The sequence below is a fragment of the Triticum dicoccoides genome, chromosome 3A (assembly GCF_002162155.2).
Source record: "Triticum dicoccoides isolate Atlit2015 ecotype Zavitan chromosome 3A, WEW_v2.0, whole genome shotgun sequence".
Classification (NCBI taxonomy): Eukaryota; Viridiplantae; Streptophyta; class Magnoliopsida; order Poales; family Poaceae; genus Triticum; species Triticum dicoccoides.
Genome location: NC_041384.1, coordinates 92,314,612 through 92,326,085, shown reverse-complemented (window position 1 = coordinate 92,326,085; position 11,474 = coordinate 92,314,612).

The following is an 11,474-nucleotide window of genomic DNA, read 5'->3' as shown; positions in this document are numbered from 1 at the left end:
AATCAGATGAACTTAATTATCATGAACACTGTTAAAAGGTCCTTGCAAATTATGTCGTAGCTTACACTTTAGTTCTACTGTTTAAGATATGTTCCTAGAGAAAATTTAGTTGAAAGTTGATAGTAGAAATTATGCGGACTGGGTCCGTCAACTGAGGATTATCCTCATTGCTGTGCAGAAGGCTTATGTCCTTAATGCACCGCCCGGTGTGCTGAACCTCGAGCGTTGTCTGTAGATGTTGGGAAACATCTGACATACGCGTTTTGATGACTACGTGATAGTTTAGTGCGTAATGCTAACGGTTTAGAATTGTGTTACCAAAGACGTTTTTGAAATGTCGTAGAACATATGAGATGTTCCAAAGACTGAAATTGGGATTTCAGACTAGTGCCCACATCAAGAGGTATGAGACCTCTGACAAGTTTCTTAATCCTGCAAACTAAGGGAGAAAAGCTCAATCGTTGAGCATGTGCTCAGATTGTCTGAGTACTAAAATTGCTTGAATCGAGTGGGAGTTAATCTTCCAGATGAGATAGTGATGGTTCTCCATAGTCACTGCCACTAAGCTATTGCAGCTTCGTGATGAACTATAACATATCAGGGATAGACATGATGATCCTTGAGCAACTCGCGATGTTTGAAACCGCGAAAGTAGAAATCAAGTAGGAGCATCAATTGTTGATGGTTAAACCACTAGTTTTAAGAAGGGCAAGGGAAAGAAGGGATACTTCATGAAACGGCAAATCAGTTGCTGCTCTAGTGAAGAAACCCAAGGTTGAACCCAAACCCGAGACTATGTGCTTCTGTAATGAGGGGAACGGTCACTAAAGCAGAACTACCCTAGATACTAGGTAGATGAGAAGGCTGGCAAGGTCGACAGAGGTATTTTGAATATACGTTATATTATTGTGTACTTTACTAGTACTCCTAGTAGCACCAGGGTAATAAGTACCGATTCGGCTGCTAAGTGTTAGTAACTCGAGACAAAAGGCTGCGGAGACTAGCTAAAGGTGAGATGACGATATGTGTTGGAAGTGTTTCCAAGGTTGATGTGATCAAACATCGCACGCTCCCTCTACCATCGGGATTGGTGTTAAACCTAAATAATTGTTATTTGGTGTTTGCGTTGAGCATAGACATGATTGGATTATGTTTATCACAATACGGTTATTCATTTAAGGAGAATAATGGTTACTCTGTTTATTTGAATAATACCTTCAATGGTCTTGCACCTAAAATGAATGGTTTATTGAATCTCGATCGTAGTGATACACATGTTCATGCCAAAAGATATAAGATAGTAATGATGGTACCACATACTTGTGGCACTGCCATTTGAGTCTTGTTGGTATAAAACGCATGAAGAAGCTCCATGTTGATGGATCTTTGGACTCACTCGTTTTTGAAAAGATTGAGACATGTGAACCATTTCTATTGGTAGATATGCATGAAGAAACTCCATACAAATGGATCATTTGGACTCACTTGATTATGAATCACTTGAGACATGCAAATCATACCACACGGGAAAGATGACTGAAAGGCCTCGTTTTCAGTAAGATGGAACAAGAAAGCAACTTGTTGGAAGTAATACGTTTTGATGTGTGCAGTCCAATGAGTGCTGAGGCACGCAGTGGATATCGTTATGTTCTTACTTCACAGATGATTTGAGTAGATGTTGAGTATATTTACTTGATGAAACACAAGTCTGAATTATTGAAAGGTTTAAGTAATTTCAGAGTGAAGTTGAAGATCGTCGTGACAAGATGATAAAATGTCTATGATATGATCATAGAGATGAATATCTGTGTTATGAGTTTGGCACACAATTAAAACATTGTGGAAATTGTTTCGCAACTAATACCGCCTGGAACATCATAGTGTGATGGTGTGTCCAAACATCATAACTGCACCCTATTGGATATGGTGCATACCATGATGTCTCTTATCGAATTACCACTATCGTTCATGGGTTAGGCATTAGAGACAATCGCATTCACTTTAAATAGGGCATCACGCAATTCCATTGAGATGACACCGTATGAACTATGGTTTAGAAAAACCTAAGCTGCCGTTTCTTAAAAGTTTGGGGCTGCGACGCTTATGTGAAAAAGTTTCAGACTGATAAGCTCAAACCCAAAGCGGATAAATGCATCTTCATAGAATACCCAAAACAGTTGGGCATACCTCCTATTTCAGATCCGGAAGCAAAAGTGATTGTTTCTAGAAACGGGTCCTTTCTCGAGAAAAAGTTTCTCTCGAAAGAATTGAGTGGGAGGATGATGGAGACTTGATGAGGTTATTGAACCGTCACTTCAACTAGTGTGTAGCAGGGCACAGGAAGTTGTTCCTGTGGCACCTACACAAATTGAAGTGGAACCTTATGATAGTGATCATGAAACTTCGGATCAAGTCACTACCAAACCTCATATGTCGACAAGGATGCGTACTACTTCAGAGTGGTATGCAATCCTGTCTTGGAAGTCATGTTGCTAGACAACAATGAACCTACGAGCTATGGACAAGCGATGGTGGGCCCGGGTACCGACGAATGGCTCGAGGCCATAAAATCCGAGAGAGGATCCATGTATAAAAACAAAGTATAGACTTTGGAAGAACTACTTGATGATTGTAGGGCTGTTTGGTGCAGATGGATTTTAAAAGGAAGACGGACAATGATGGTAAATGTCACCATTAAGAAAGCTCAACTTGTCGTTAAGATGTTTTCTGACAAGTTTAAGGAGTTGACTACGATGAGACTTTCACACTCGTAGCGATGCTAAGAGTATGTTGGAATTATGTTAGCAGTTACTGCATTATTTATGAAATCTTGCAGATAGGATGTCAAAACATTGTTTCCTCGACGATTTTCTTGAGGAAAGGTTGTATGTGATACAACCAGAAGGTTTTGTCAATCCTGAAAGATGCTAACAAGTATGCAAAGCTCCATCAATCCTTCTAAGGACTGGAGTAAGCATCTCGGAGTTGGAATGTACGCTTTGATGAGATGATCAAAGATTTTGGGTTTATACAAAGTTTATGAGAAACTTGTATTTCCAAAGAAGTGAGTGGGAGCACTATAGAATTTTTGATGAGTATATGTTGTTAACATATTGTTGATCAGAAATGATGTAGAATTTCTAGAAAGCATACAGGTTTATTTGAAAAGTGTTTTTCAACAGAAACCTGGATTAAGCTACTTGAACATTGAGTGTCAAGATCTAGAAGGATAGATCAAAAACGCTTAATAGTACTTTCAAATGAATACATACCGTGACAAGATTTTGAAGGAGTTCAAAATAGATCAGCAAAGAAGGAGTTCTTGGCTGTGTTACAAGGTGTGAGTATTGAGTAAGACTCAAGACCTGACCACGGCAAAAGAGAGAGAAAGGACGAAGGTTATCCCCTATGCTTTAGACATAGGCTCTACTGTATGCTATGTTGTGTACCGCACCTGAAGTGTGCCTTGCCATGAGTCAGTCAAGGGGTACAAGAGTGATCCAGGAATGGATCACAAGACAGCGTTCGACCTTATCCTTAGTAATTAGTGGACTAAGGAATTTTCTCGATTATGGAGGTGGTAAAAGAGTTCGTCGTAAAGGGTTACATCGATGCAAACTTTGACACTAATCCGGATGACTCTGAGTAGTAAACCGGATTCGTATAGTAGAGTAGTTATTTGGAATAGCTCCAAGTAGCGCGTGGTAGCTGCATCTACAAGATGACATAGAGATTTGTAAAGCACACATGGATCTGAAAGGTTCAGACCCATTGACTAATAAACCTCTTTCGCAAGAGAGATATGAACAAACCCCATGGGTGTTGGATTCATTACAATCACATAATGATGTGAACTAGATTATTGACTCTATTGCAAGTGGGAGACTGATGGAAATATGCCCTCGAGGCAATAATAATATGGTTATTATTGTATTTCCTTGTTCATGATAATTGTCTATTGTTCATGCTATAATTGTATTAACTGGAAACCGTAATACATGTGTGAATACATAAACCACAACATGTCCCTATTAAGCCTCTAGTTGACTAGCTCGTTGATCAATAGATGGTTATGGTTTCCTGACCATGGACATTGGATGTCATTGATAACGGGATCACATCATTAGGAGAATGATGTGATGGACAAGACCCAATCCTAAGCATAGCACAAGATCGTATAGTTCGCCTACTAAAGCTTTTCTAATGTCAAGTATCATCTCCTTAGACCATGAGATTGTGCAACTCCCGGATACCATAGGAATGCTTTGGGTGTGCCAAACATCACAACGTAACTGGGTGGCTATAAAGGCACACTACGGGTATCTCTGAAAGTGTCTGTTGAGTTGGCACGAATCGAGACTGGCATTTGCCACTCCGTGTGACGGAGAGGTATCTCTGGGCCCACTTGGTAATGCATCATCATAATGAGCTCAATGTGACTAATGAGTTAGCCACGGGATTATGTGTTACGGAACGAGTAAAGAGACTTGCCGGTAACGAGATTGAACAAGGTATAGGGATACCGATGATCGAATCTCGGGCAAGTAACATACCGATAGACAAAGGGAATTGTATACTGGATTGATTGAATCCCCGACATCATGGTTCATCTGATGAGATCATCGTGGAACATGTGGGAACCAATATGGGTATCCAGATCCCGCTATTGGTTATTGGCTGGAGAGATGTCTCGGTTATGTCTGCATGGTTCCCGAACCCGTAGGGTCTACACACTTAAGGTTCGGTGACGCTAGAGTTGTTATGGGAAATAGTATGTGGTTACCGAAGGTTGTTCGGAGTCCCGCATGAGATCCTGGATGTGACGAGGAGTTCCGGAATGGTCCTGAGGTGAAGATCGATATATTGGACGAAGGGTATTGGAGTCCGGAATTGTTCCGGGGGTACCGGGTGACGACCAGCATGTCCGAAAGGGGTTTCGGAGGCCCCGGCAAGCGTTGGGGCGCCTTATGGGCCAAGGGGAGGGGGCACATCAGCCCACTAAGGGGCTGAGCGCCCCTCCCACCCCATCTCACGTAACTTGGAGAGGTGGGGGCGCCTCCCCTAGGGCAGCCACCCCTCCCGGCTTGGGGGGCAAGTTTCCTAGGGGTGGGGGCGCCCAAACCCATCTAGGGTTTTCCCTGTGGCCGCCGCCCCTCCCCTAGGGAACCCTAGGGCGCCTCCTCCACCCCGTTCCCCCTATATATAGTGATGGAGAGAGAGGGCAACCGCGCCCCTTCCCTGCGCTGCCCATCCTTCCTCCAACTCTTCCTTCTCCTCCGTAGAGCTTGGCGAAGCCCTACAGGAATACCACAAACTCCACCACCACGCGTCGTGCTGCCGGAGTTCTCCCTCAACTTATCCTCTTCCCGTGCTGGATTAAGAAGGAGGAGACGTCCCCGGGCTGTACGTGTGTTGAACGCGGAGGCGCCGTTGTTCGACGCTTAGATCGGAATCGACCGCGATCTGAATCGTTGCGTGTACGACTCCACCAACCGTGTTCTTGTAACGCTTCTGCTTAGCGATCTTCAAGGGTATGAAGATGCACTCCCTCTCTCTCGTTGCTAGTATCTCCTAGATTGATCTTGGTGACACGTAGAAATTTTTTGAATTATTGCTACGTTCCCCAACAGTGGCATCATGAGCTAGGTCTATGCGTAGATTCTATGCACGAGTAGAACACAAAGCAGTTCTGGGCGATGATTTTTTCAATTTGCTTACCGTTACTAGTCTTATCTTGGTCCAGCGGCATTGTGGGATGAAGCGGCCCAGACCGACTTTACACGTACGCTTACGTGAGACTGGTTCCACCGACTGACATGCACTTGATGCATAAGGTGCCTGGCGGGTGTCTGTCTCTCCCACTTTAGTCGGATCGGATTCAATGAAAAGGGTTGTTATGAAGGGTAATAGCAATTGGCATATCACCGTTGTGGCTTTTGCGTAGGTAAGAAACGTTCTTGCTAGAAACCCATAGCAGCCACGTAAAACATGCAACAACAATTAGAGGACGTCTAACTTGTTTTTGCAGGGTATGCTATGTGATGTGATATGGCCAAAAGGATGTGACGAAATATATATATGTGATGTATGAGATTGATCATATTCTTGTAATAGGAATCACGACTTGCATGTCGATGAGTATGACAACCGGCAGGAGCCATAGGAGTTGTCTTAATTTATTGTATGACCTGCGTGTCAATGAAAAACGCCATGTAATTACTTTACTTTATTGCTAACCGTTAGCCATAGTAGTATAAGTAATAGTTGGCGAGACAACTTCATGAAGACACGATGATGGAGATCATGGTGTCATGCCGGTGACGAAGGTGACCATGCCACGCCTCGAAGATGGAGATCAAAAGGCGCAAGATGATATTGGCCATATCATGTCACTTTATGATTTTCATGTGATGTTTGTCATGTTTACATCTTATTTGCTTAGAACGACGGTAGCATAAATAAGATGATCCCTCGCTAAAATTTCAAGAAAGTGTTACCCCTAACCGTGCACCGTTGTGAAGGTTCGTTGTTTCAAAGCACCACGTGATGATCGGGTGTGATAGATTCTAACGTTCGCATACAACGGGTGTAAGCCAGATTTACACATGCGAAACACTTAAGTTGACTTGACGAGCCTAGCATGTACAGACATGGCCTCGAACACAAGAGACCGAAAGGTCGAACATGAGTCGTATAGTAGATATGATCAACATGAAGATGTTCACCGATGACGACTAGTCCGTCTCACGTGATGATCGGACACGGCCTAGTTGACTTGGATCATGTATCACTTAGATGACTAGAGGGATGTCTATCTAAGTGGGAGTTCATTAAATAATCAGATGAACTTAATTATCATGAACATTGGCAAAAGGTCCTTGCAAATTATGTCGTAGCTTACACTTTAGTTCTACTGTTTAAGATATGTTCCTAGAGAAAATTTAGTTGAAAGTTGATAGTAGAAATTATGCGGACTGGGTCCGTCAACTGAGGATTATCCTCATTGTTGTGCAGAAGGCTTATGTCCTTAATGCACCGCCCGGTGTGCTGACCCTCGAGTGTTGTCTGTAGATGTTGGGAAACATCTGACATACGCATTTTGATGACTACGTGATAGTTCAGTGCATAATGCTAACGGTTTAGAATTGTGGCACCAAAGACGTTTTTGAAATGTCGCAGAACATATGAGATGTTCCAACGACTGAAATTGGGATTTCAGACTAGTGCCCACGTCAACAGGTATGAGACCTCTCACAAGTTTCTTAATCCTGCAAACTAAGGGAGAAAAGCTCAATCGTTGAGCATGTGCTCAGATTGTTTGAGTACTACAATTGCTTGAATCGAGTGGGAGTTAATCTTCCAGATGAGATAGTGATGGTTCTCCATAGTCACTGCCACCAAGCTATTAGAGCTTCGTGATGAACTATAACATATCAGGGATAGACATGATGATCCTTGAGCAACTCGCGATGTTTGACACCGCGAAAGTAGAAATCAAGTAGGAGCATCAATTGTTGATGGTTAAACCACTAGTTTTAAGAAGGGCAAGGGAAAGAAGGGATACTTCATGAAACGGAAAATCAGTTGCTGCTCTAGTGAAGAAACCCAAGGTTGAACCCAAACCCGAGACTAAGTGCTTCTGTAATGAGGGGAATGGTCACTAAAGTAGAACTACCCTAGATACTTGGTAGATGAGAAGGCTGGCAAGGTCGACAGAGGTATTTTGAATATACGTTATATTATTGTGTACCTTACTAGTACTCCTAGTAGCACCAGGGTAATAAATACCGGTTCGGTTGCTAAGTGTTAGTAACTCGAGATAAAAGGTTGCGGAGACTAGCTAAAGGTGAGATGTCGATATGTGTTGGAAGTGTTTCCAAGGTTGATGTGATCAAACATCGCACGCTCCCTCTACCATCGGGATTGGTGTTAAACCTAAATAATTGTTATTTGGTGTTTGCGTTGAGCATAGACATGATTGGATTATGTTTATCACAATACGGTTATTCATTTAAGGAGAATAATGGTTACTCTGTTTATTTGAATAATACCTTCAATGGTCTTGCACCTAAAATGAATGGTTTATTGAATGTCGATCGTAGTGATACACATGTTCATGCCAAAAGATATAAGATAGTAATGATAGTACCACATACTTGTGGCACTGCCATTTGAGTCATGTTGGTATAAAATGCATGAAGAAGCTCCATGTTGATGGATCTTTGGACTCACTCATTTTTGAAAAGATTGAGACATGTGAACCATTTCTATTGGTAGATATGCATGAAGAAACTCCATACAAATGGATCATTTGGACTCACTTGATTTTGAATCACTTGAGACATGCAAATCATACCACATGGGCAAGATGACTGAAAGGCCCCCGTATATAAAGGAGCAAGGGGGGTGCGGCCAGCCTAGAGAGGGGCGCGCCAGGAGGAGTCCTACTCCTACCGGGAGTAGGACTCCCCCCCCCCCTTTTCCTTGTTGGACTAGGAGTGTTGGAAATATGCCCTAGAGGCAATAATAAATTGGTTATTATTATATTTCCTTGTTCATGATAATCGTTTATTATCCATGCTAGAATTGTATTGATAGGAAACTCAGATACATGTGTGGATACATAGATAACACCATGTCCCTAGTAAGCCTCTAGTTGACTAACTCGTTGATCAATGGATGGTTACGGTTTCCTGACCATGGACATTGGATGTCGTTGATAACGGGATCACATCATTCGGAGAATGATGTGATAGACAAGACCCAATCCTAACCCTAGCACAAGATCATGTAGTTCGTATGCTAAAGCTTTTCTAATGTCAAGTATCATCTCCTTAGACCATGAGATTGTGCAACTCCCGGATACCGTAGGAATGCTTTGGGTGTGCCAATCATCACAACGTAACCAGGTGGCTATAAAGGCACACTACAGGTATCTCCGAAAGTGTTTGTTGAGTTGGCACGAATCGAGACAGGGATTTGTCACTCTGTGTGACGGAGAGGTATCTCTGGGCCCACTTGGTAATGCATCATCATAATGAGCTCAATGTGACTAATGAGTTAGCCATGGGATCATGTGTTACGGAGCGAGTAAAGAGACTTGCCGGTAACGAGATTGAACAAGGTATAGGGATACCGACGATCGAATCTCGGGCAAGTAACATACCGATAGACAAAGGGAATTGTATACGGGATTGATTGAATCCCTGACATCGTGGTTCATACGATGAGATCATCATGGAACATGTAGGAGCCAATATGGGTATCCAGATCCCGCTATTGGTTATTGGCCGAAGAGATGTCTCGGTCATGTCTGCATGGTTCCCGAACCTATAGGGTCTACACACTTGAGGTTCGGTTACGCTAGAGTTGTTATGGGAAATAGTATGTGGTTACCGAAGGTTGTTCGGAGTCCCGCATGAGATCCTGGACGTGACGAGGAGTTCCGGAATGGTCCTGAGGTGAAGATCGATATATTGGACGAAGGGTATTGGAGTCCGGAATTGTTCCGGGGGTACCGGGTGACGACCAGCATGTCCGAAAGGGGTTTCGGAGGCCCCGGCAAGCACTGGGGGGCCTTATGGGCCAAGGGGAGGGGGCACATCAGCCCACTAAGGGGCTGAGCGCCCCTCCCACCCCATCTCACGTAACTTGGAGAGGTGGGGGCGCCTCCCCCAGGGCAGCCACCCCTCCCGGCTTGGGGGGCAAGTTTCCTAGGGGTGGGGGTGCCCAAACCCATCTAGAGTTTTCCCTGTGGCCGCCGCCCCTCCCCTAGGGAACCCTAGGGCGCCTCCTCCACCCCCTTCCCCCTATATATAGTGATGGAGAGAGAGGGCAACCGCACCCCTTCCCTGCACTGCCCATCCTTCCTCCAACTCTTCCTTCTCCTCCGTAGAGCTTGGCGAAGCCCTACAGCTATACCACAAACTCCACCACCACGTCGTCGTGCTGCCGGAGTTCTCCCTCAACTTATCCTCTCCCCTTGCTGGATCAAGAAGGAGGAGACGTCCCCAGACTGTACGTGTGTTGAACGCAGAGGCGCCGTTGTTCGGTGCTTAGATCGGAATCGACCGCGATCTGAATCGCTGCGTGTACGACTCCACCAACCGCGTTCTTATAACGCTTCCGCTTAGCGACCTTCAAGGGTATGAAGATGCACTCCCTCTCTCTCGTTGCTAGTATCTCCTAGATTGATCTTGGTGACACATACGAAATTTTTGAATTATTGCTACGTTCCCCAACAGACATTCACTTGAAAACTTTCGAGGCACCTTTTGGGAACCCAGAGTTTCTTCACAGGGGAACCGTTCCTGTTGTTAGTGCCAACATATCTAGCAAATATTTCACCATTCTTATTTTTGAACAGTTTATAGTTGGAGTCAAATAACTCATCATCAGAACGAGGAGATTCACATGCAAAGCCAGATAAGTTAGATGGATCAACTGGAGGTCCCTTTGCAGCAATCCATGAGGTTTGGGGTACTGCTCAGGCTTCCAATATGTACCATCAGCATTGAGTTTCCTCTCAAAGACAATACCCTCTTTCCTAGGGTTCCTGTTGACGATCTGCTTTTTAAGCACATCACAAAGAGTCTGATGCCCTTTGAGGCTTTTGTACATGCCTGTCATGTACAATTCCTTCAGCCCTGCATCGTCAGTGATACTAGCAGTGTCCTCAGATGTGGAATTAGTGATAGCAAAGGCAGATGAAGAATTTGAAACATTAATAGCATTTGAACATTCGGGTGAAGAATTAGCAGATTCACGTTCAATGCACTTCAAGCATGGAGGAACAAATTCTTCCTGAGAAGCGCTGATTTGTTGAGCAGGTAATGAATCGCGCTCCTTCTGAAGATCTTCATAATTCACTCTTAGCTTTTCAAGATCTTGCTTTCTTTGAATAAATTCATAAGAAAGCTTCTCATAATTAGATAAGAGAGTGTTATGATGACCTTGAAGGTTGTCAAACCTAGTCTGAAGTCTCTGAAGATTTTCAGTCAAGGCTTGAGTGCGATCCATTTCTTCACCCAACATATCATCACTTTTGTCTAGCATGTTTTGAACCTTTTCAAAAGCCCTTTGTTGTTTTACAGCAATCTTAGCAAGTTTAGAATAGCTAGGCTTGAGGTTTTCATCAGATTCATTCTCACTTGATTCAAAGGAGGTACATTTGAGTACCTTGGCACCCTTTGCCATGAAGCAATAGGTGGGAGCGTAGTCATCATTGCCTTCATCAGCCTTGTTGGTGAGGTCATTTTCTTCAGTGTTGAAGATAGACTTGCTGACGAAAGCAGTAGCGAGGGCTAGGCTCGCCACACCAGATTCGGACTCCTCAGATGCCTCCTCTTCCTCATTTTCTTCAGATTCAGCCTCAGAGACCATTTCCTTGCCAATGAATGCCCGAGCTTTCTTGGAGCTGCTCTTCTTGTGAGATCAAGACTTTGAGGATTTTGATGATGAATGTTTTGAGGATT